We start from the raw sequence: 24,501 nt of genomic DNA, 5'->3' as shown, positions 1-24,501 counted from the left end.
ACATTTAGAGATGGCCTTAAGAAAAACATATACTGGCAACAGGTCTTTGGGGAGAAGGACGATATACGACCGTGAAGATGGGGAGCTGGGGATGCCCGGCTCGCTCAGGGCAGAAGGCCGCCTGCTTCAGGGAAGCCGAGCACCCGGGAACGCCCGGTCAGCTCAGGGTGGAAAGAAAACCGCCTGCTTCCCTTTTCCGTGATCGCTCCTTTCTCTTCCCAGAAGTGCTCGTTGTTAGTTAGATGAGTCCTTTGAATGTGCTTGATTAACTATAAACTTTATCCTCCTTCTTGTCTGCAAGACGGGATTAACGTTTGACCTTCATCAGTCCTTCTGTTGGCTATTGTTTTCTATCCAATAAAAGTGAGACTGTGGGGTTGCTCGTGGCAGCAGTCCTTTTCGACTGTTGTCCCCTGCTCCCAATCTCTTGCAGCTGACTTGTTTGTGCCTAATTCTTCTCCCGTTGACTGGAAGCGGCAGCTACATCTAAACGTGGTTGGTAACTAGTAGAATTTCCCATGGGCTATGTTTTAAGTAATACATTGTTCTGAGGTATGGTTGCATTTCCCCCTTTTTGTTTGTGCAGAAGTAGAAAAGTCGATTTTGCAACTTCTGGTTTTTTTTTAAGATTTTAATTTATTTATTTGACAGAGAGAGATCACAAGTAGGCATAGAGGAAGGCAGAGAGAGAGAGAGAGGAGGAAGCAGGCTCCCTGCTGAGCAGAGTGCCCGATGCGGGACTCGATCCCAGGACCCTGAGATCATGACCTGAGCTGAAGGCAGTGGCTTAACCCACTGAGCCACCCAGGTACCCGATTTTGCAGCTTCTTGATCCATCAGTCGTTGGAGGGATTTTCCTTTGCATCTGAGGACTAAGCATAAAAAGATTATAGCAATAAAAAGAATAATCATTCCACTTATAATGCCAAGACCAGTTTGTTTGATCCAAGTAAAAGGGTTTAAATTAGACAGAATAGTTAATCCTTTGTGCAAAACTCACTCCTGGAATTGATTGTAATGATGATTGAGTAATGCCTTGAATAGTATCTTGAAGTTGTTTAATATCTGAAGTTAGATTATCACCATAATGATTAGTAATATGATGGCGAATATTGCTCAATGATATTTCTGATTCATTATAAGCATGGGGAGTAATGCAGAAGGAAGAAACATTCCAGTCACATAAAATGTGAAGCCTAAGCTTTATATTTTGAAGACCATCTCCTCTATATATCATGGCTGCTTCTAAGTCAGAGATACTTTCATCTAATTTTTGATCTATGATCATTTGTTGATGCCAAGCTTTTCTAGCATTCTCGTGCCACTTTTGTACAAATTGTGTGGTTTGTACAGTTTGATGCAAGGCCATTCCTGCAGTGGTAGCAGTAATGGCTATAATTCCTAAAATAGTTGTTATAAGGAACCCAAGAAATCTTTTTGTTCTATGGACCCAGTCCTTCAAAACTGTTACTAGTACATGCATATCTGGAGAGCTTTCCCAAACATGGTGGTGTTTCACCAGTAACCAGATGCCTATTCTTCTTCTAGCTATGAGAATGATAGAATTATCTGTATAAACATTCTCATCCACACAGGTGAACATTTTACATCTGAGACAGTTTATTTCTCTATTGTTATGATCAAAAGTCATTTTTCCAATAACAAAAACATAGGGATCTCTAACACAAGCTTTTACCCATTCTTCTTTCATGAGGAAAAAGGAGAATGCATAGTTATTAGACTGATAAATGTAAGAGCCGTTTCAAACTCTTATGTGATTTAAAGTGGTGGTGACCTTCCATAAATTCTTTTGTCTTTTATGATAATTAACAAAAGGGGATGGCACCGAAAGTCCTTACCCAAGCCAGGATAGAGGTGCATCTCCTGATTTTAAGGTTTGTGGTAAAATGAGATCATCCAAAACTTGCCATTTTAAATTTCTTTTTTTTTAAAGCTTCTTAAACCTTTTTTTTAATTTTATTTATTTATTTGACAGAGATCACAAGTAGATGGAAACCAGGCAGAGAAGGGGGGGGGGGGAGCAGGCTCCCTGCTGAGCAGAGAGCCAGATGCGGGACTCGATCCCAGAACCCTGAGATCATGACCTGAGCCGAAGGCAGTGGCTTAACCCACTGAGCCACCCAGGTGCCCCACCATTTTAAATTTCAATAAGAGGAGCAGGGTCCCCCAGTGCAACTGATGACTGCTGTCCCCTTAGGGGACCAGTCCCATGCAATTCCATAGGAATCATTAATAACAATACTGGGGTGAGAAGCTCAAAAATCCTCCCATAAAGGGCTAATTCCCTCATCAGACCACATTTGCATTTGTTTGCATTCAGGAATAGGGGGTGCTGCTGTAGTATAGCTAGGACCCTGATATTCATTGGCTAGGAATCCCTTATTGGAGAGTAAATGTAACTGAACTTTAGTCAGATAATTATCAGTAGGAAAGTCCACCAACCATCTTTGATCATCAGGGATAAGACAACTGGAATGATTGCCAATATATATTGGTCTATTTTGATATCCTAAGGTAAGATTAATATTTGTGCCCTCTTCTAGAGGCAATCTAGGATCCAAAAACCCAGGTACCCATTTTGAGGCATTTAAATAAATTGGTATTATATCTTTTCTCCACTCTACTGGACGGAGTAGGGGAGGATTGGGTATATAAGCTCAGTAAGTAAAGTTATTTATTTGTGCATAACATCCAGGAAGACTTACGGTTACCGTGATGAGGCTCATCATATTACATCAGATGTAGAAATGGTAGTAGTTTTGATATGCTGTAAAACATATACTGTATATAAAGAATCAGATAACAGATTAAATGCAGAAGAAACATCTTGAAACAATGTAATAACCGCCATTAATTCTGATTTCTGTGCTGAGAGACTGGTAGTAGATATGACCTTCAAAGTAGGACCATAATAACAGGCTTTACCTTTGACAGAGCCATAGGAAAAGTTAAGTAGGGCATCTGTTATTGGATTTTTAGAAGTAATTTTTAGGAAGGACAAACGTAGTATGTTTTAAAAAGGAAATAACAGATAAAGAGGGATAATGAGAAGTGTTTCCAGTAAACCACTAAGGGCAATTTGCCAATTTAAATTATTTTGGAATGCTGTTTTAATTTGTGTCTTATTTATAGGCAGAACAATAGTCTGTGGATCATATCCCTGTATTTGGTGAGTTCTTTCTCTTCCGAATTGAATAATACTGCCGATATGGTCTATATATGTAGTGAGTGTTTTAACAGTACTATTTGGAAGAAAAATCCATTCTATGATTAGTTTTTTCTGAATAATTAATCCAGTGGGTGTATGAGGGGTATGAAAAATAAAAAGATCTAATGGTATCTTAGGTTGAACTCTGTCCGTTTGTATTGATTGAATCTGGCTTTCGACAAATTGTAATTCTTTTAAGGCCTCTTTTGATAGGGTCTTAGGACTGTTTAAATTAGGATCTCCCTTTAAAGAGGCAAATAGATGCTGCAAAGCATAAGTGGGAATTCCAACTTTAGGTCTTATCCAATTAATGTCTCCCAATAATTTTTGCAAATCATTCAAGGTTGTAATTTTATCTCTATGGATTTGAACTTTCTGTGGTTTAGTTCTGTCCATAATGAACACCAAATATGAGAAAGGTGTGGTGACTTGTATTTTTTCCGGAGCTATAATTAGTTTGTATTTTTCAAATTATAATTGAAGCATTCTAAATGCATCCTGCAATTGCATGTTATCAGAGGCTGCACATAATATATCATCCATATAATGGATAAGATAAATCTGGGGAAATTGATTTCTAATAGGCTGTATAACTTTTGCCACATACTCCTGACAGATAGTGGAGCTATTTAACATTCCTTGTGGTAAAACTTTCCATTGATATCGTTTGGCTGGGGTTTTTTTTTTTAATATTTTATTTATTTGTCAGAGAGAGAGAGCACAGGCAGGCAGAGACAGAAGCAGGCTCCCTGTCGAGAAAGGAGCTCTATGTAGGACTCGATCCCAGGACACTAGGATCATGACCTGAGCTGAAGGCAGCCACTTAACTGACTGAGCCACTCAGGCATCCCTTGGCTGGTTTTTTTAAATTTACACTGGGAATAGTGAAAGCAAAACGGGGACAATCTTCCTTAGCAAGTGGTATATTATAAAAGCAGTCCTGTAAATCTATAATAATTATTGGCCATTCGCGTGGGACTAGATTAGGCAAAGGCAATCCAGGTTGGAGAGACCCCATGGATTGGATAACATAATTAACCATATGCAGGTCTGTTAAAAGTATCCATGTTCCTACATGGGGAGATGGAGAGGAGAAGGGAGCTGAGGGAAATTGGAAGGGAAGATGAACCATGAGAGACTATGGACTCTGAAAAACAATCTGAGGGTTTTGAAGGGGCGGGGGGTGGGAGGTTGGGGGAGCCAGGTGGTGGGTATTATAGAGGGCACGGATTGCATGGAGCACTGGGTGAGGTGAAAAAACAACGAATACTGTTACGCTGAAAAGAAATAAAAATAAATAAATAAATAAAATCTTAGAGATACACACACAAAAAAAATCTGAGGGTTTTGAAGGGGTGGGGGGTAGGAGGTTGGGGGAGCCAGGTGGTGGGTATTACGGAGTGCACGTATTGCATGAAGCACTGGGTGTGGTGCATAAACAATGAATTCTGTTACACTGAAAAGAAATAAATTATTATTTTTTTAAGTCTCCATGTTCCTAATTTTTTCTTAATAACGAAGACCGGTGAATTCTAAGGACTGTGAGATTCTTCAATATGCCCTTTTCTTATCTGTTCCTCTACTAGGGCTTGCAAAGTAAGTAATTTCTCTTGTGTTAAGGGCCACTGCTCCACCCAAATAAGTTTGTCATTCTTTCAATTTAAATTAATGGGTTCAGGAACAGTGGCCCTCAATGAAAAATCTGGGAATCCCCCTTAGGGGAAGCTATAACCAGAGAGGCTTCCCACTGACTTAGTAAATCTCATCCCTAAAGGTTAATGGGTAAGTCTACTATATATGGCTGCAGATAACCCTTTTGACCTTCAAGTCCTTCACAGAAAAGAATACTGGAGCTCTGACACACATTGCCAGCCGGTCCTAATCCCATAATAGTATCAGAAGAGGAATTATATGGCCATTTTTTAGGCCAATGTAATGAGCTTATGATTGAGACATCAGCTCCAGTATCAATTAGACCTGAAAATTCCTTTCCTTCTATTTTAAGATGACAAATTGGCCTATCTTGATAAATTTTCTCAGTCAAATATGCTCCAGTTTTTCCAGTCCTTCCAAATCCATTGGAGTTTGTTTGTTTTTATTTTTTTGAAAGATTTTATTTATTTGACAGAGAGAGAGATCACAAGCAGGCAGAGAGGCAGGCAGAGAGAGAGGGGGAAGCAGGCTCCCCGCTGAGCAGAGAACCCAATGCAATGTGGGACTCAATCCCAAGACCCTGAGATCATGACCTGGACCGAAGGCAAAGGCTTAACCCACTGAGCCACCCAGGTGTCCTCTTGGTTTGTTTTTAGAGTGACCCTAGAGATAGGGTAAAAGTAGCAACTGGGTAATGCAGTCTCCTTTTTGAAAATGGTATGGAGCCGCAGTAGTTAACATCACTGAAATTTCACCAGTGTAATCTGGATCAATAACTAGAGTGTGAACTAGTACTCCCTTTGAAGTAAGGCCAGATCTCCCCAAAAGTAACCCGGTGATTCCCTTTGGTAAAGGGCCATAAATACTAGTTGGAATTTTAGCAGGAAGCTTGGCAGGCATTAAGAGATAATCGTTGGGAATGGAAATATCTAATCCAGCACTATCAGGCTCTCAAACAATGACACTGGAGCTGCTCAGCAGCTTGATCATTCATTTGTACCTGATCTTGTACCTGGGCCCACGGCCCAACACCCATGAGCTGCTCCATGGAAATAGGGACATTACTAGCTCTGTTGTGGGCAGCTGCTGCTTCTGCATGATCTTGCCACCATGTTTTAAATTACAAGAATTCACTTGAAGATAGAACTGTTTTGGCTAACAGGGACCAATCAATCGGAATAAGTTGATTGCCTTCTGTGATGCCTTGAGTGATTCCCATTGTAAATGGAGAATTAACTCCATAGTTTTGTATTGCTTGTTTTAGTTCCTTCAGTAATTTGAAGGGAAATGGCTCATGCTTGGCCTCATAGATACCATTAGGGTTGTTAGGATCATGTCCTGGAGTGACATGTTCTCTAATAATAACCAGGAAATTAAAATGTAAGGCATCTAGGTCTCCTGCTCGCTGTGCTTCAAGGAGGCCTTTTCGAATGGCTGATAGCATGTATTTTTCATCGTTTTCACTAAATGGTGCCTTCTTATAGAATGGCGGAGCCCATGGCGGCAGTGCCATTTGCACCTTTTGTTCTGTTATTGGAGGAGGAGGAGGAGGAGGAGGAGATTCCTCCTTTATATATTCCTTTACGATGGCCCTAGTAATTTCTTTCTCCTCCTGGCTGGCATGTTCAGGTTCCTCTTTTTTAGTTTCTCCTGAACATTCATCATCGTTGTCCAAATCAGGGGTTTGTAAAGGCTCCAAAATGGAGCAAATGAGGGTCCAAGTAGACCATATAGTAATTGGAATTGGTTTTCCTTTGGCATGCAAAAGTTTTAACTCGTGACCTACTTTTTCCCATGTTTGTAAATCTAAAGTCCCTAATACAGGGAACCAGGAGCAAGGTTCTTTAATCACTTTTAAAAGCTCCATAAGTTGACCCTCGCTGACTTTTGCTCTTCCCGCCTTTAGGAGCCATCTTAGTAAGTAAACGTAAGGGCAATAATCATTTGTGCTCTGTAGATTACTCATACCCTGCGATAAGTACCCACAACTCAGCCAGCGAGAAAAAGGCACAGCCGTGCAAAAACTCACGTTGGGGCGGCTTCTCCTGTTTTGTTTCCGGTCCTTGTTCGGGTGCCACTTGCCACTTCCTGTCAGCAAACGGGAGAAGAATGGGTGGGGCGCAAATAAGTCAGCTGCAAGACAAAGGGATCAGGGGACAACTGTAGAAAAGACTGTTGGCCCGAACAACTCCTCAGTCCTGCTTTTATTAGATTAAAAACAGTAATCAACAGAAGAGCTGAAGAAGGCCAAACATTAGTCTTATGCCTTGTAGATAAACAAGAAGGAAGGCAAAATAGGTCTGGACAAGCAGCATAAAGTTGATAGTTGAGCAAGCACATTCAAAGGACTTACCTAACTAGCCACAGGTGCTCTCAGTGAGGGAGAGGGGGGAGATAACGGAAAAATGAAGCCAGCGGTGTTCCTCCCTGAGCAGGCCAGGCATTCCCAGCTGCTCTGCTTCAAGGCCATATATTGTCCTCTCCCCCAGTGGCCTGTTGCCAGTATGTGTTTTTCTTAAGGCTATATCTAAACGTGCTTGGTAACTAGTAAAATTTCCCATGGATTATATTTTAAGTAATACATTGTTCTGAGGGACAGTTGCAATCACATGGGGAGAAAAATGAAAAATCCCCACATAAGTACTCCTTCCTTTTACCCAAGTGTTGACCTCTTTTCCCTAAGAAACTAATAAAAATAAAGTTTTAGTTCTTATTTCCTTTTTTTTTCTTTCATTTATCAGGATAGCACAAAAGCAAGCTGGGGGAAAAGCAAAAATAACAGAAAAGATTCTCCAGCTGGGTAAATAGTTCTCACATCATTTGGGCAGGGGAGGTAACAAGACACATTCAGTGAAATGCTTGAAGGACATAGATCGGTAGTCCCCCTCTCAATGAAGTTTTATATGTGTGAAACACCAAGGGCTCATTACTTCAAGTCCCTTCCTTAATGCCCATCACCCGGTTACCCCTTCCCCCCAACACCCCTCTCCCCTCCAGCAACCCTGTTTGTTCCCTAGAGTTCAGTGTCTCTTATGGTTTGCCTTCCTCTCTGTTTTCATCTTATTTTATTTTTCCTTCCCTTCCCCTATGTTCATCTGTTTTGTTTCTTAAACTCCTCATATGAGTGAAATCATGTGGTTATATTGCTCTCTTGTATAACTAGAGAGGGTACAGAGAAAACAACTGGGATAGAGAGACTCGCTAGGTGCCTGGCAACACATAGGAAAGGAATTTGAGGAGAAATCATCTAAGTCTGCAAGTACAGCCTCAAACTGACCCAGGTGCCTAAAAAGTACCTACGTGCCTGGTAGTTAATTCCCCCACGAATGCCAGGCACTGTGCTGTCTGCACTCAGCATAGAGACTGCTAGGTGGTAGCCACTTTCAGAGGCCATGGCTTTGACTCAGTGTTGGTGAGAGGAAGCAGCCCATGGGCTCCTGCAGCCTGATGGGTTACCTGGGAACAACTGTTCGATTATAAACTCACATAGGCTCAGCAAGCATGCTGAAGGCCTATGTTATTTTATTAAAGGAAGTTGCACTGAACAAGTTCTATGTGACCACTGCTTTAAGGGAACTTAGAGAAAAGAGGAAGGTGATGTCATAAATAATAAGTTCCAAAAGACATATGATTTAGGAAAGAACTTGGTTTCTGGCTTCTGCCCAAATGTAGAAATCTGCCAGGAAATGCTACCACCACAGCATAGGAAAAGGCTGAATAAATCAACAAAAACATAACTTCTTGGACCCATCAGAGACCTGAGGTCACAGACAAACCACTATCCAGAAATCTAGACGAGAGATGGATCGGCACACTGACTCACCTGTAAGCACAGGATGAAGACAGTGCCACCAGACAAGAGGTGGAGATTTCTGCTAGAAGTTTTAGCTAATTGCTAAAGACCAGGTATGGGTTGGTGTGAGGGAGGAGAATCTGGAAGCATCAGACACAAAGGGGCTTCTCACCAATCACCAGGCTCTTCTGGGACCACCACAGGGCAGTCATGAAGAAGGTTGGGGGTAGGATCAGAGATCAGGGAAGCCTCCCTCCTCAACCAGATCCACAAGTTCATGGTCTGTCTGCCAGGTTACCATGACAGCATTTTTGTCAATGGTTCTCATACCACATAACCACATAGGCTTCTTCCAATCCCTGGCAGGAGGTCCCTCCCCCACCATGTTTTAAGCTGAAATTTCTTTATCCCTCTAGAGCTGCTTTCATGCAGCCAAATTCCAAAGCCAATGACAAATTTTAAGTTTTTGTTACAGCAGCAGCCTATTTCTGATACCAACTTCTGTGTCCATTACATTATGTGTTCATACTTCTGTAAGTCGGCAATCCGAGCTGAACTCAGCTAAGCAGTTCTGCTAATGGTCTTACCTAGGGCTACTCACACAACTGCAGTCATCTAGAGCCTTGCCTGTGGCCGGATGGTCCAAGATGGCCTCAAGTGCATGCCTGGTGGTTGGTGCTCACCATCAACAAGACCCTCTTCGTGTGGTCTCTCATCCTAGAGGAGAGGTTGGCATAGGCTTCTTCACACTTTGCTCTTGACTCTAACGATAACTTGGGGTGCCTGGGTGGCTCATTCAGTTAAGTGTCCAGCTCCTGATTTTGGCTCAGATCATGACCTCAGAGCTGTGAGATCGAGCCCTGGGGTAGGATGTACACTCAGTAAAGAGACTGCATAAAGTGATCTCTTTCTTCCCCTCCCACCACTTGAGTATGCTCCCTCTCTCACTTGCTCACTCTCTCTTTCTCAAAATAAATAAAATCTTTAAAAAAAAAAAAAAACTCTAGCCATAACTAAAATAAGGCAAACCCCAGTGTGTGTTTTTCAAGCCACCATGTTTGATAATGTTCCATTAGCCAAAGAAAGTCACACAATCAAGATCATCTTCAATATGTATAGAAATAAATCCTACCTTTTGGTAGGAGGATCAGCAAAGTCACATTGAAAAGAGATGTACATTGAGGAATAGGAGGAATTATTGTGACAACCATCTAATACATCATTATTCACATATACACACAGAGAGAGACACACACACATACACATACAAATGCAAATTAAAACACAAGAAACCACTTACACATCCACTAACAGCTAAAATTAAACAGGAGGAGTTAAGATGGTGGAAGAGTAGGGAATCCTAATTTTATCTCATCCCTGGAATTCAGCTAGAGAATTATAAATCATTCTGAATACCTGTGCAATCAACCAGAGAGCTGAGATGAGAATTGCTGCAATTCTACAAATACAAAAGTGATCACTGTTTGTAAGGTAGGAGGTGCAGAAACGTGAATCTGAGGCAATATACCAGAGGATACCATGTGGAGGGAGAGCATGCTTAAGGAGGATACTGCAAAGTATTAAAAGTGGCAAAGCACAAAACCAGAATTTATTATTTTATTTATTTATTTTGAGTGTCTTCTCTGGTGGGGGATGTCCCTGTCTGAAAGGTGCTCAGGTGGCGAAGCAGTGGTCCCAAGTGTGACAGCATGGTTTCAGGATCCCCAGGGTCACAGAAAGAATGGGGGTGCTCTAGAGCAGCAGAGTTCCCAGGCACTAGAGCAGGAAAGTTGGCTGCAAACAGTGGTGTTGCCATAAACCGGAAACCCCAGCTCAGTTAGGTGACCATTCTCCAGCCCAGCAAGAGCAGAACCACAGCGAGAACTCCCCATTCCCCCAGGCTACATGGGTGTGAGCCACAGGAGTCCATAAAGTTTGGAAACTCACAACAGGGTCTCCTGCCTGAGATAGAAATGCTCAGTCACAGACTGGGTGAACACATAGTTGGGATGGAAACCAGGGAAACAAGAGAGAGTGACTGACTACTTTTCTGTGAGGATGCACTGAGGGGTGGGGCTGCGACCTTTCGTTTACCATGATGGAGATGGGCGCCGCCATTTTCATCCCCCCAATCAGTGCAAAAACCTTCAGGGAACAAAACAGCACAACATACTCTAATCCAGAGCCACTTACACTGGGCCAGCCCCTGGCAAGGTGGGTGCAATTCCGCATAGGCAAAGATCCCTGAGTCACCCCAACAGGCCCCTCCCCCAGAAAACACGCAGGAACAAACAGCTAGCACCAAATTTACTGATCATAGATACAAAACTGCAGCTCTCAGGGAAAGCAGTATATAACATTCATAGTTTTTTCTTCTTATTCTTTATTCTTTCAGTTTCACTTTTTTTCCCTTTTCAGCTAATTTCTTACATTTTATCAATTCTTAAGACTTTTTCAATTTTTATTTTTTTACATTTATGTTATATATATTTTTGCATTTTTTTCTTTTCATTGTATTCAATATATTTCTTTCTTTCCAATTTTGGTATCTGGTTTCCTCTAACAAACAAACCAAAATATTCCCAGGATCTATTTTATTCTTGTGTTCTGTTCAACTTCTTTTTTTTTTTTATGTTGTTAGTCACCATACCGTATATCTTTAGTTTTTAATGTAGTGCTCCATTATTCATTATTTGCCTATAACACCAATGTTCATTACAACACCTGTCCTCCTCAATACCCATCACCAGGCTAACCTATCCCCCAACCACCCTCCTGAAATCCTCAGATTTTTGCCCAGAATCCATAGTCTCTCATAGTTCATCTCCCCCTCTGATTCCCCCCCTTCAGTTTTCCCTTCCTTCTTCAAATGTCCTCCATTATTGCTTATGTTCCACATATTTGTGAAGCCATATGATAATTGTCTTTCTCTATTTGACTTATTTCACTTAGAATATCCCCTCCAGCTCCATTCATGTCAATGCAAATGGTGGGTATTCGTCCTTTGTGATAGCTGAGTAAGATACTATTGTATATATGGACCATATCTTTTTTATCCATTCATCTGCTCAGGGGCATCACAGCTCCTTCCACAGATTGGTTATTGTGGACATTGCTGCTATGAACATTTGGGTGCATGCGGCCCCTCAATACACTTCTTTTCACTACATCTGTATCTTTGGGGCAAATACCCAGTAATGCAATTGCTGGGATATAGGGTAGCTCTATTTTTAATTTTTTGAGGAACCTCCACACTGTTCTCCAAAGTGGCTGTATGAACTTGCATTCCCACCAACAATGTAAGAGGGTTCCCCTCTCTCCACATCCTCTCCAACACTCGTTATTTCCTGCCTTGTTAATTTTTGCCATTCTAACTGATGTAAGGTGTTATCTCATGTGGTTTTGCATTGAATTTCCCTGGTGGCTAATGATGTTGAACATTTTTTCATGTGTCTGTTAGCCATTCATATGTCTTCTTTGGAGAAGTGTCTTTTCATGTCTTCTGCCCATTTTTTGGCTAGATTATTTGGTTTTTGCGTGTTGACTTTAAGAAGTTCTTTATACATATTGGATATCAGCCCTTTGTCTATAGTGTCATTTGCAAATATCTTCTCCCATTCTGTGTGTTGCCTCTACTTTTGTTGACTGTTTTCTTTGCTGTGCAGAAGCTTTTTATCTTGAAGAAGTGCCAAAAGTTCATTTTCCCTTTTTTTGCCTTGCCTTTGGAGACATGTCTCAAAAGAAGTTGCTGTGGCTGATGTCAAAGATGTTACTGACTAAAATCTTCTATGATTTTGATGGATTCTTATCTTTCATCCATTTAAGAGTTTATCTTTCTGTATGATGTAAGAGAATGGTCCAACTTCATTCTTCTGTATATAGCTGTCCAATTTTCCCAGCACCATTTATTGAGGGACTTTTTCCCACCAGATATTTTTTCCTGCTGTGTCAAAGATTAATTGACCATAGAGTTAAGGGTGCATATATGGGCCCTCTATCCTGTTCCATTGATCTATGTGTCAGTTTTTGTGCCAATACCATTCTGTCTTGGTGATCACAGCTTTGAAATATGCCATGAAATCAGGCAACATGATGCCCCCTGTTTTTTTTTTTTTCTTTTTCATTTCCTTGGTGACTCAGGGTCTTTTCTGTTCCCATACAAATTTTAGGATTGTTTGTTCCAGCACTTTGAAAAATGCCATTGGTATTTTGACTGGGATGGCATTAAAATTATAGATTGCTTTGGCCAGCATAAACATTTTAACAATGTTTATTTTTCCAATCCAAGAGCATGGAATGTTTTTTCAGCTTTTTGTGTCTTCTTCAATTTCTTTCAGAAATGTTCTGTAGTTTCTAGAGTAGAGATCATTAACTTCTTTGATTAGGTTTATTCCTAGGTAACTTATGGTTTTTGGTGCTATTATAAATAGCATTGATTCCCTAATTTCTCATTCTACAGTTACATTGTTAGTGTATAGAAAAGCAACTGATTTCTGTGCATTGATTTTATATTCTGACACATTACTGAATTGTTGTATGAGTTCTAGTAATTTGGGTGGAGTCTTTTGGGTCTTCCACATAAAGTATCATGTCATCTGTGAAGAAAAAGAGTTTGACTTCTTGTCAATTTGAATATCTTTTATTTCTTTTTGCTGTCTGACTGCTGATGCTAAGATATTTAGTACTATGTTGAATAATAATGGCGAGAGTGGGCATCCTTGCCTTGTCCCTGCTCTTAAGGAAAATTTTCAGCTTTCCCATTGAGAATGTTACTCACTGTGGGCTTTTCATAGGTGGTTTTTAAAAAATTGGGGAATGTTCCCACTATCCCTATACTCTGAAGATTTTTTTATTTATTTTCAGCATAACAGTATTCATTATTTTTTCACCACACCCAGTGCTCCATGCAATCCGTGCCCTCTATAATACCCACCACCTGGTACCCCGACCTCCCACCCCCCGCCCCTTCAAAACGCTCAGATTGTTTTTCAGAGTCCATTGTCTCTCATGGTTCACCTCCCTTCCAATTTCCCCAAACTCCCTTCTCCTATCTCCCCATGTCCTCCATGCAATTTGTTATGCTCCACAAATAAGTGAAACCATATGATAATTGACTCTCTCTGCTTGACTAATTTAGTTTTAATCAGGAAACAATGATGTATTTTGTCAAATGCTTTTTCTGCATCAATTGAAAGAATCATATGGTTCTTGTCTTTCTTTTATTAATGCGTTCTATCACATTGATTTATTTGTGAATGTTGAACCACACCTGCATCCCTGGAATAAATCCCGCCTGGTAATGATGAATAATCCTTTTAATGTACTGTTGGATCCTATTGGCTAAGATCTTCCTGAAAATTTTGGCATACATATTCATCAGGACTATAATTCTCTGTAATTCTGTAATTAATATAATGTAATGCAATTCTGTAAATCTGTAATCCTCCTTTTTGATGGTGTCTTTGCCTGGTTTTGGGGATCAAGGTAATGCTGGCCTCATAGAATGAGTTTGGAAGTTTTCTTTCTGTTTCTATTTTTTGAAACAGCTTTAGGAGAATAGGAATTATTTATTCTTTAAATGTTTGGCAGAGGTGAACCATGAGAAACTATGGACTCTGAAAAACAATCTGAGGGGTTTTAAGTGGTGGGGGGTGTGGGAGTTTGGGGGAACCAGGTGGTGGGTATTACAGAGGGCACGGATTGCATGGAGCACTGGGTGTGGTACAAAAACAATGAATACTGTTATGCTGAAAGTAAATTTTAAAAAATTTTAAAAATTTAAAAAAAAAAGATTTGGCAGAATTCCCCTGGGAATCCATCTGCCCACTCCCCCCAGACTCTTGCTTTTGGGGAAGTTTTTGATCACCACTTCAATTTTGTTACTGGTTATATTCAGGTTGTAAATTTCTTCCTGTTTCAGTCTTGTTAGTTTATAAGTTTCCAGGAAGACACCATTTCTTCCAGGTTGCTTAATTTACTCATATAGTTGCTGGTAATAATTTCTAATAACTGTTTCTATTTCCTTTGTGTTAGTCATGATCTCTCCCCTTTCATTCTTAATTTTATTAATTTAGGTCCTTTGTCTTTTCTTTTGGATAAATCTGGCCAGAGGTTTATTGATTTTTTTATTTTTTTTTAATTCTTTCAAAGAACCAGCTTCTAGATTCATTCATCTGCTCTACTCTTTCTCTGGTTTCTGATTCATTGATCTCTGCTCTAATCTTTATTATTTCTCTTCTCCTGCTTGGTTTAGATTTTATTTTCTGTTCTTTCTCCTGTGCCTTTAGGTGTAGGGTTAGCTTGTGCATTCAGTATTTTTCTACCTTTTTTTTTTTAAGTATAATAGTAGTCAGTTGCATTTATTTCTTCTTACACATTACTTTTTTTTTATTTTCAGCATAACAGTATCATTATTTTTGCACCACACCCAGTGCTCCATGCAATCCGTGCCCTCTCTAATACCCACCACCTGGTACCCCGACCTCCCACCTCCTGCTCCTTCAAAACCCCCATATTGTTTTTCAGAGTCCATAGTCTCTCATGGTTCACCTCCCCTTCCAATTTCCCCCCAACTCCCTTCTCCTCTCTAACTCCCCATGTCCTCCATGCTATTTGTTATGCTCCACAAATAAGTGAAACCATATGATAATTGACTCTCTCTGCTTGACTTATTTCACTCAGCATAATCTCTTCCAGTCCCGTCCATGTTGCTACAAAAGTTGGGTATTCATCCTTTCTGATGGAGACATAATACTCCATAGTGTATATGGACCACATCTTCCTTATCCATTTGTCCATTGAAGGGCATCTTGGTTCTTTGCACAGTTTGGCGACCGTGGCCATTGCTGCTATAAACATTGGGGTACAGATGGCCCTTCTTTTCACCCCACCTGTATCTTTGGGGTAAATACCCAGGAGTGCAATGGCAGGGTCATAGGGAAGTTCTATTTTTAATTTCTTGAGGAATCTCCACACTGTTCTCCAAAGAGGCTGCACCAACTTGCATTCCCACCAACAGTGTAAGAGGGTTCCCCTGTCTCCACATCCCCTCCAACACATGTTGTTTCTGGTCTTGCTAATTTGGGCCATTCTAACTTTTTTTGAGTGAGGCTTGGATGGCTATTTATTTCCCCCTTAGGATCACCTTTGCCATATCCTATAGGGTTTGGACCAAAGTGTTTTCATTCTCATTGGTTTTGATGAATTTTTTAAGTTCTCTAATTTCCTGGTTGACCCAAACGTTCTTTAGTAGGATGGTCTTTAGCTTCCAAGTGTTTGAATTCTTTCCGTATTTTTTTCTTGTGATTGAGTTCCACTTTTAAAGCACGATGGTCTGAAAATAAGCAGGAAATAATCTCGGTCTTTTGGTATTGGTTGAGACCTGATGTGTGATCCAGTATGTGGTCTATTCTGGAGAAAGTTCCATGTACACTCACAGAATGAGTATTCTGTGGAATGTTCTGTATATATCTACAAAGTCCTTCCAGTCCAGTGTGTCATTCAAAGGTCTTGTTTCTTTGTTGATTTTCTGCTTGGATGATCTGTCTATTGCTGAGAGTAGAGTGTTGAGGTCTTCTACTATTAATGTATTATTATCAATATGTCTCTACTTTGGTTAATAGTTAGCTTATGTAGTTGGCTGCTTCCATGTTGGGGGCATGGATATTTAAAATCTTTAGCTTTTCTTGTTGGATAGACCCTTTAAGATAGACCCTTTAAGTGTTCCTCTGTATCTCTTGCTACAGTCTTTAGCTTAAAATCTAATTTGTCTTTATGATAATTGCTACCTCAGCTTTCTTTTGAGGACTGTTAGCATGAAATATGGCTCTCCATCCCATCACTTTCAGTTTGGATGTATCTTTAGGTTCAAAATTAGTCTCTTAGAGACAGCATATGGATCTGATCATATGTATCTGATATGCAACCCTGTGCCATTCATGGGAGCATTTAGGCCATTCACATTGAGAGTGACTATTGAAAGATATGATTTAGTGCCATCTTGTTGTCTGTGAAGTCCCTGTTTCTATAGACTGTCTCATAAATTTCTGGTCTGTATTATTCTTGGGGTCTTCCCTCTTTCATAGACCCCCCTCTTAATATTTCTTGGAAAGCCAGCTTGGTGGTCACATATTCTTTCAGGCTCTGCCAGTCTTGGAAGTTCCTTGTCTCTCCATCCATTCTGAATGACAGCCTTACTTGATTAAGTATCCTTGGCTGCATGTTCTTCTCATTTAGTACCCTGAATATGTTTTGCCATCCCTTTCTGACTTTCCAGGTCTCTGTGGACAGATCTGATGTTATTCTGATGTTCCTCCCTCTGTATGTAAGAAATCTCTTTCCCCTAGTTGCTTTCAGGATTGGTAATTTTGTTTTGTTTTGTTTTTTGTCGGTTTTGGTTTTCTTTTTTGTTTTTTCTTTTGGATCTCAGATTTGCAAGTTGTACTATTATATGACATGGGGATGATCTATTCACACAAAATAGTGAAGCTTCAAATTTCAGAGATAAAGAGAAAATCCTGAAAGGAGCTCAGACAAGAGGCCCTTAACCTACAAGGGTAGAAACCTAAGGCTGAAACAGATCTGTCCACAGAGATTTAGCAGGCCAGAAGAGACTGGCATGATATATTCAGGGTGCTAAATGAGAAAAAATGTGCAGCCAAGAATGCCTTATCCAGCTAGGCTGTCATTCAAAATAGGAGAGATAAAAAGCTTCCAGGACAAACATAAACCAAAAGAATTTTTGATAACTAAACCAGCCCAAAGGATACTTTGAGTGAATAGATAGCCCAAAAATAACAAAGACCAGAAAGTAACAAAGACAATATACAGAAACAGGGACTTTACAGATAATACAATGGCATTAAATTCATATCTTTCAATAGTTACTCTGAATGTAAATGAGCTAAAAGCCCCAATCAAAAGACACAGGCTATCAGATTGGATGTTTTTAAAAATGCCATCTGCAAGATACTCACTTTAGACTCAAAACACCTCCTGATTGAAAATGAGGGGGTGGAGAACCATTAATCATGCTAATGGACATCAAATGAAAGCTGAGATAGCAATCCTTATATCAGAAAACTAGATTTTAAACTAAAGACTGTAATAAGAGATGAACAAGGATACTATATCATAATTAAAGGGTCTATCCAACAAGAAGAGCTAACAATTGTAAATATTTATACCCCTAACTTGGGTGCAGCCAATTATATAAACCAATTAATAAGAAAATTAAATAAATACATTGGTAACAATACAAGAATAATCAGGGATATTAACACCCCACTCACAGCAGTGGACAGATCTGCTAAACAAAATACCAAAAAGGGCTTTGAACAATGTACTGGACCAAATGGACTTCACAGATATATTCAGAAGGCTTCATCCTAAAGCAGAATACACATTCTGAATACACATTCTTCTTGAGTGCACATGGTATATTATCTGGAGTAGATCATGTACCGGGTCACAAATCACCTCTCAACCAGCACCAAAGGACTGGGATTACTCCTTATATATTCTCAGACAACAGTGCTTTAAAAGTTGAACTCAATCACAAGAGGAAATTTGGTAGGAACACAAATACATGGAGGTTAAAGAGCCTCTTACTAAAGAATGAATGAGTCAACCAGGAAATTAAAGAAGAACTTTTAAAATTTATGAAAATGAAAACAGAACTGTTCAGAACCTTTAGGATGCAGCAAAGGTGATTCTAAAAGGGAAATATATAGTAATACAGACCTTTCTCAACAAACAAGAAAAGTCTCAAATACACTAAACTTTCACCTAAAGGAGCTGGAGAAAGAACAGCAAAAAAAAACAAATACAATAAAAAACATAAATACAGGGCGCCTGGGTGGCTCAGTGGGTTAAGCCACTGCCTTCGGCTCAGGTCATAATCCCAGGGTCCTGGGATCGAGCCCCGCATCAGGCTCTCTGCTCAGTGGGGAGTCTGCTTCCCCCTCTCTCTCTGCCTGCCTCTCTGCCTACTTGTGATCTCTGTCTGTCAAATAAATAAAAGATTAAAAAAAAACCATAAATACAGCATGAGAAGAGGAATAATAAAGATTAGAGCAGAAACCAATGAAATAGAAATCAAAAGAACAGTAGAACAGATGAACAGATTAACAGAACTAGGAGCTGGTTCTTTAAAGATTTAGTAAGATTGATATACCCCTGGACAGACTTATCAAAAAGAAAAGAGAGAGGACTCAAATAAATAAAATCATGAATGAAAGAGTTGAGATCACAACCAACACCAAAGAAATATAAACAATTATAATGAACCATGAGAGACTGTGGACTCCAAGAAACAAACTGAGGATTTTAGAGGGGATGGGGGTGGGGGGACGCATGAGCCTGGTGGTAGGTATTAAGGAGAGTACATATTTCATGGAGCAATGGGTATTATATGTAAACAATGAATCTCAGAACACTATATCAAAAACTAATGACGTATGGTGACTAACATAACACAGTAAAGGAAGGAAGGAAGGAAGAAAGGAAGGAACGAGGGAGAACATATTATGAGCAACTATTTGCCAACAAATAGGGCAATCTGGAAAAAAATGGATACATTCCTAGGAACATAAAAACTACTAAAACTGAAACAGGAAGAAATAGAAAACCCAAACAGAGCCATACCCAGCCAAGAAATTGACGTAGTAATCAAAATACTCCCCAAAAACTAGAGTCCAGGATCAGATGGCTTCCTTCTGCCAAACATTTAAAGAATACTTATTAACATTATTTAATGTTATTACACATTAAAGAATACCTATTCTTCTTTTTTTAATTTTTTTATTAATTAATTTATTTTCAGAAAAACAGTATTCATTATTTTTTCACCACACCCAGTGCTCCATGCAATCCATGCCCTCTATAATACCCACCTCCTGGTACCCCAACCTCCCACACCCCCGCCACTTCAAACCCCTCAGATTGTTTTTCAGAGTCCATAGTCTCTCATGATTCACCTCCCCTTCCAATTTACTCCAACTCCCTTCTCCTCTCTAACACCCCTTGTCCTCCATGATATTTGTTATGCTCCAAAAATAAGTGAAACCATATGATAATTGACTCTCTCTGCTTGACTTATTTCACTCAGCATAATCTCTTCCAGTCCCGTCCATGTTGCTACAAAAGTTGGGTATTCATGCTTTCTGATGGAGGCATAATACTCCATAGTGTATATGGACCACATCTTCCTTATCCATTCATCAAAATCAAAAGCTTCTACACAGCAAAGGAAACAGTCAAGAAAACAAAGAGGCAACCCACGGAATGGGAGAAGATATTTGCAAATGACAGTACAGACAAAAGGTTGATATCCAGGATCTATCAAAAACTCCTCAAACTCAACACACATGAAACAGGCAAACATATCAAACAATGGGCAGAAGATATGAACAGACACTTCTCCAATCAAGACATGCAAATGGCTAGCAGACACATGAAAAAATGTTCATCATCACTAGCCCTCAGGGAGATTCAAATTAAAACCACATTGAGATATCACCTTACACCAGTTAGAATGGCCAAAATTAACAAAACAGGAAACAACATGTGTTGGAGAGGATGTGGAGAAAGGGGAACCCTCTTACACTGTTGGTGGGAATGCAAGTTGGTGCAGCCTCTTTGGAGGACAGTGTGGAGATTCCTCAAGAAATTAAAAATAGAACTTCCCTATGACCCTGCCATTGCACTCCTGGGTATTTACCCCAAAGATACAGATGGAGTGAAAAGAAGGGCCATCTGTACCCCAGTGTTTATAGCAGCAATGGCCATGGTCGCCAAACTATGGAAAGAACCAAGATGCCCTTTGTAAAGTTTTTTCCGGCGAGATAAACACAACACCAGGCAAAGTGGGTGCAAGGCAAGATTTATTAAAAACGCTCTCCGGCGAAGTTTCAGGGCTCAGGAGAAGGGGAGCCAGGAAAGTTGTGCCAGGAGGAGGTGGGCACCCTCGGGCGAGGTTCTGCGACTCTGGAAAGCAGAGTGGCGGAAGTCGCGCCCAAGGCAGGGAGGAGGGGGCTTTTAAGGGGTCTTGGGGAAAGCTCAGGGGTCTTCTGGCAAGTTTCCCTTATTTGGATATCCCGCCGCTCATCGGATTCCCATTGGTCCACAGGAGCCCTGGGCAGGGGTCTCAGATTCCTGCTTGGGCCTTTGTTCTCCTGTCCGAGCTCAGGTCTTGTGGCAGGAACTTTCGCCATCTTTAGTAGCCCTTCCTGCCAGCCCAACATTCCGACCTTTTGCTTAATATAATGGTGTCAGGGGCGTCAACTCGGTTCTGGCTACTTCCTGCTGACAGGGGGCGTCCTCATAGGGGTAGTCGGAAATGGGCAGGCCAGAGTAGGGCTGGAGGAGGAGTTGATTGACAGATACTCAGGCAAGTTCTTGTAGGCGACCCTGCAAGTACCGGAAAAGACAGGGAGCAACTGAGATTAGAAGGAGGATTATGCATACAGGTCCCGCCAGAGGGAACAGCCAGGTTACCCAGTGGTAAGGGTCCAGGCCCCAGGAGGACGTGTCTCGCCACCGTGCTTGGATCCGATCCCTGAGTTCTTTGATCTTGGAAGTAACTATACCTGATTGGTTAACAAAGTAACAACATTCTTCATTTAAGAATAGGCAGGTCCCCCCTTTTTCGGCTGTCAGAAGGTCTAAGGCCCGTCGGTTCTGTAGAGCTAAGGCTGCCAGGCTGGTGACTTGCGTCTGTAGGGCTGTGAGGGAGTCAGCAACCCGTTCCGTGTCATCATTCAGGGCTTGGGAGAGTTTGTAATAAAAGTCTATGGAGGTTCCTATCCCCGCTGTTCCAGTTGCCACCCCTGTGGCTATTCCTGCCCCTGTTATGAATGGGAGGAAGGCAGCCCTTCCTCCATGGTGTTGGGGAAATGGGATGGACAGCAGCTGGGATTCAGAGTAGATGGTGGTAGAAGGAGATAGTAGAATGAATATACAGCCCAGGGAGTCATTAGTGGTTAGGCAGCGATAGATTCCCTGAGGGCACAAGAGAAATATTCCCGAGGGAGTACAGTACAGGAGGGAGGAGTTAGTGATATGGCAGCTGCGGTGGTAAGGGAGGACACATTAATAATAGGTATGTTTCTCCTGATGGGGCCCATATGGACCGTATTATTTGTGGCCCTGAAGTTGGGGAGTGGCCAGTTAATAGGGAGGGGTATCCCTACAATGTAGAGTGAGGTAAGGTAGATAGGATAAAAGAGGCGGGGGAAATGGCCAGAGGGCTATGATTTCTAAGAAAGGGCCAGCTGTATAGTAATTCAAATGGGCTTAAGCCCGAAGACCCGCAGGGCTTAGCCAGGAGTCTGGTGAGAGCCATAGGCAGAAGTGTAGGCCAGGAAAGATGGGTTTCTAGGGTAGGTTTGGTGAGTTGGGCTTTGAGCAGCCCGTTGGCCTTTTCTACCTTACCGATGACTGTGGGTGGTATGGGATGTGAAGTTTCCAGGTTATGTTGAGGCTCTCAGCTACCTGTTGGGTTACACTGGAGATGAAGGCAGGTCCGTTGTCCAACTGGAGGGTCCGGGGCAATCCGAACCTCGGGATGATGCGCTCGATGAGTATTGTAGCCACTACGTCCGCTGTTTCCCGGGCCATGAGGTATGCCTCGATCCAGCCTGTGAATGTATCAACCAAGGTTAATAGGTAATGAAAGGTTTTATGGCGAGGCATGGGAGTGAAGTCCAGTTGCCAGTCTTCCCCCGGCTAATGACCTCGGAGCTGTTGGTTAGGCCCTGGTCTGCGGATTCCTCCTTGTGAATTCACGGAGGAACAGGTTTTGCAAGCCCTGTGGACAACTTCAATTACTTTAGATAAGGAAGGATGATAGAACAATGGCTGAAGAAATTGGTGGAGAGCCTTTGGGCCAATATGGAGGGATTGGTGGATGTCAGTAATTAAGGTGTGCGTCAGATTGCCTGGCAGGGCAATCCTGTCCTGGATATAGATCCACCCCTTATCTGGCAAGGGTATAGGCAGTAAAGTTGCAGGGTTTAAGCGGGGGGAGGTAGAGAGAGAGAGATGCGGATTTTCTAGAAATAGCAGATGGAATAGCTGGAGACGAGGAGTCAGATGGGCCAGGGATCCGTGGCTAAGGTCTGTGAGTCGGCAGGAGAGTAGACCGTGATGGGCTGCCCTAAAGGGCCTTAGAGGGGGGCACTTGATATCCCTTGGCCCCCAGAAAGTTAAGTAGGGTGGAGGTGTTGTCTTGGGAGACCGAGAGGGAGGGGCTACAGAGGAGGAGGTCATCCACATATTGTAGTAGAGTACTGGCCTTAAAGACGCACTGCTGTTAAGTCTGTAGGCCTGGCCGAAAATGTGAGGGCTGTCCCTGAACCCCTGGGGTAGGACAGTCCAAGTTAGTTGTCCAGAAGCATGTGTGTCGGGATCCTCCCAGGTGAAGGCAAAAAGAAAATAGGAATCAGGGTGCAAGGGGACGGTGAAAAAAGCATCCTTTAGGTCCAGTACAGTCAAGTGAGAGGTGTTTGGGGGAACGCGAGACAGTAGGGTGTAGGGGCACGGCCTCGTTGATAAGCCTAAGGTCTTGTACCAGTCGATAAGCCCCTGAGGGCTTGCGTACTGGGAGGATGGGGTGTTACAGGGGGAAATGATGGGGATCAGGAGTCCCTGACGTCAAAGCCGTTCTATGATAGTTTCAGGCCCCGGCGGTGGGCTAAGGAAATAGGGAACTGAGCTTGAGGGGGAAACTTAGAGTTATCCTTAAGCTGTACTTTAACTGGGGTAAGGTGGGAAGCAATGATGGGCTCTGAGATGTCCCACACCTGAGGATCTATAGCGGGTAGGTCATCTGGAGCGGAGGTCGAGGGAATGGAGAGGTGTAGGATGAGACGAGTTGAGGTGGATAGAAGGGAGGAAGGGGAGAGGCAGATAGTTGCCCTTAGTTTCTGGAGAATGTCCCTACCCAGTAGAGGGACCAGGCAGGAAGGAATCATAGAAACGAGTGGGGGAAGGGAAACCCATCCAGGCTACAGGTAAGGGGAAGGGTCACCCTAGGATTGGAGGAGGTCCCATTGATCCCCATAACAGTAATTGGTGAGGTTCGAGTAAGTCCCGAGTAGGAAGGCAGAACAGAGTAGGTAGCCCCCGTGTCCAGCAAAAAAGAGATGGACTTACCCACCACCTGGGGCATAACCCTGGGCTCGGCCTGGGTGAGAGGGGTGGCTGAGTCTGGGCTTCATCAGTCGTCCTCCAATCCAAGCAGTTGAAAGGCCAGACTTACTGTCTCGGGGGGTCCCCCACGTTGAGGCGCCGAAGATACCCCAAGGTTAGGGCAGTCGGATTTCCAGTGGCCCATCAAATGGCATTGAGGGCAAGGCCGAGTTGGCGGCTTTGGATTGGGGCACTAGCGAGCCTCGGCCCCGCATTTGAAATAGGCCCCCCGGGGGGGTGCGATTGGTTGCCCCTCTCTGCTGGCTTCCGGAGCCGGCCGGCCGCAGGGCTGCTACCAAGGCTTGGGTCTGCAACTGAACCTTTTGCTGGAATATGTCTTGTCGTTTAAGCTCAGCTGCCTCCTCACGGGAATTAAAGACCTTAAATGCCATTTTCACCAAGTCAGAAATGGGGTCTGAGGGTCCTCCTCAGCCTTCTTTAACTTTCTCTGTATATCCGGTGCCAATTGAGAGATAAAATGAGTAGCCAGTACCATGGCCCCCACAGGAGAGGCAGGGTCCAAGCGAGTGTACTGGGTTAAAGGTTCGGTCAACTGGTTAAGAAACATGGTGGGGTTGTCGTAGGGATCTGGACAATCTCCCTAATCTTGTCGTAATTAACGGCCTTATTAGAGGCT

At 42.1% G+C, this 24,501-nt stretch overlaps 1 long non-coding RNA gene across 2 annotated transcripts in view; it reads left to right on the top strand.

Moving 5' to 3' along the window:
* LOC116573559 overlaps nt 1-24,501 on the top strand; it is a 44,470-nt gene that overhangs the window by 4,240 nt on the left and 15,729 nt on the right. The window contains exon 1 of one of the 2 annotated variants that reach the window (XR_004278880.1): nt 7,984-8,788. The exons of the other annotated variant lie outside the window; for it this stretch is intronic. This is a non-coding gene — a long non-coding RNA (uncharacterized LOC116573559). Of the gene's footprint in view, nt 1-7,983; nt 8,789-24,501 lie in introns of those variants that run through there. 2 annotated transcript variants of the gene reach the window in all.

This window comes from Mustela erminea, chromosome 1 (genome assembly GCF_009829155.1).
Source record: "Mustela erminea isolate mMusErm1 chromosome 1, mMusErm1.Pri, whole genome shotgun sequence".
NCBI classification, from domain to species: Eukaryota; Metazoa; Chordata; class Mammalia; order Carnivora; family Mustelidae; genus Mustela; species Mustela erminea.
Note: the sequence above shows the minus strand (reverse complement) of the source record. Positions and strands in the feature narration are given on the sequence as shown.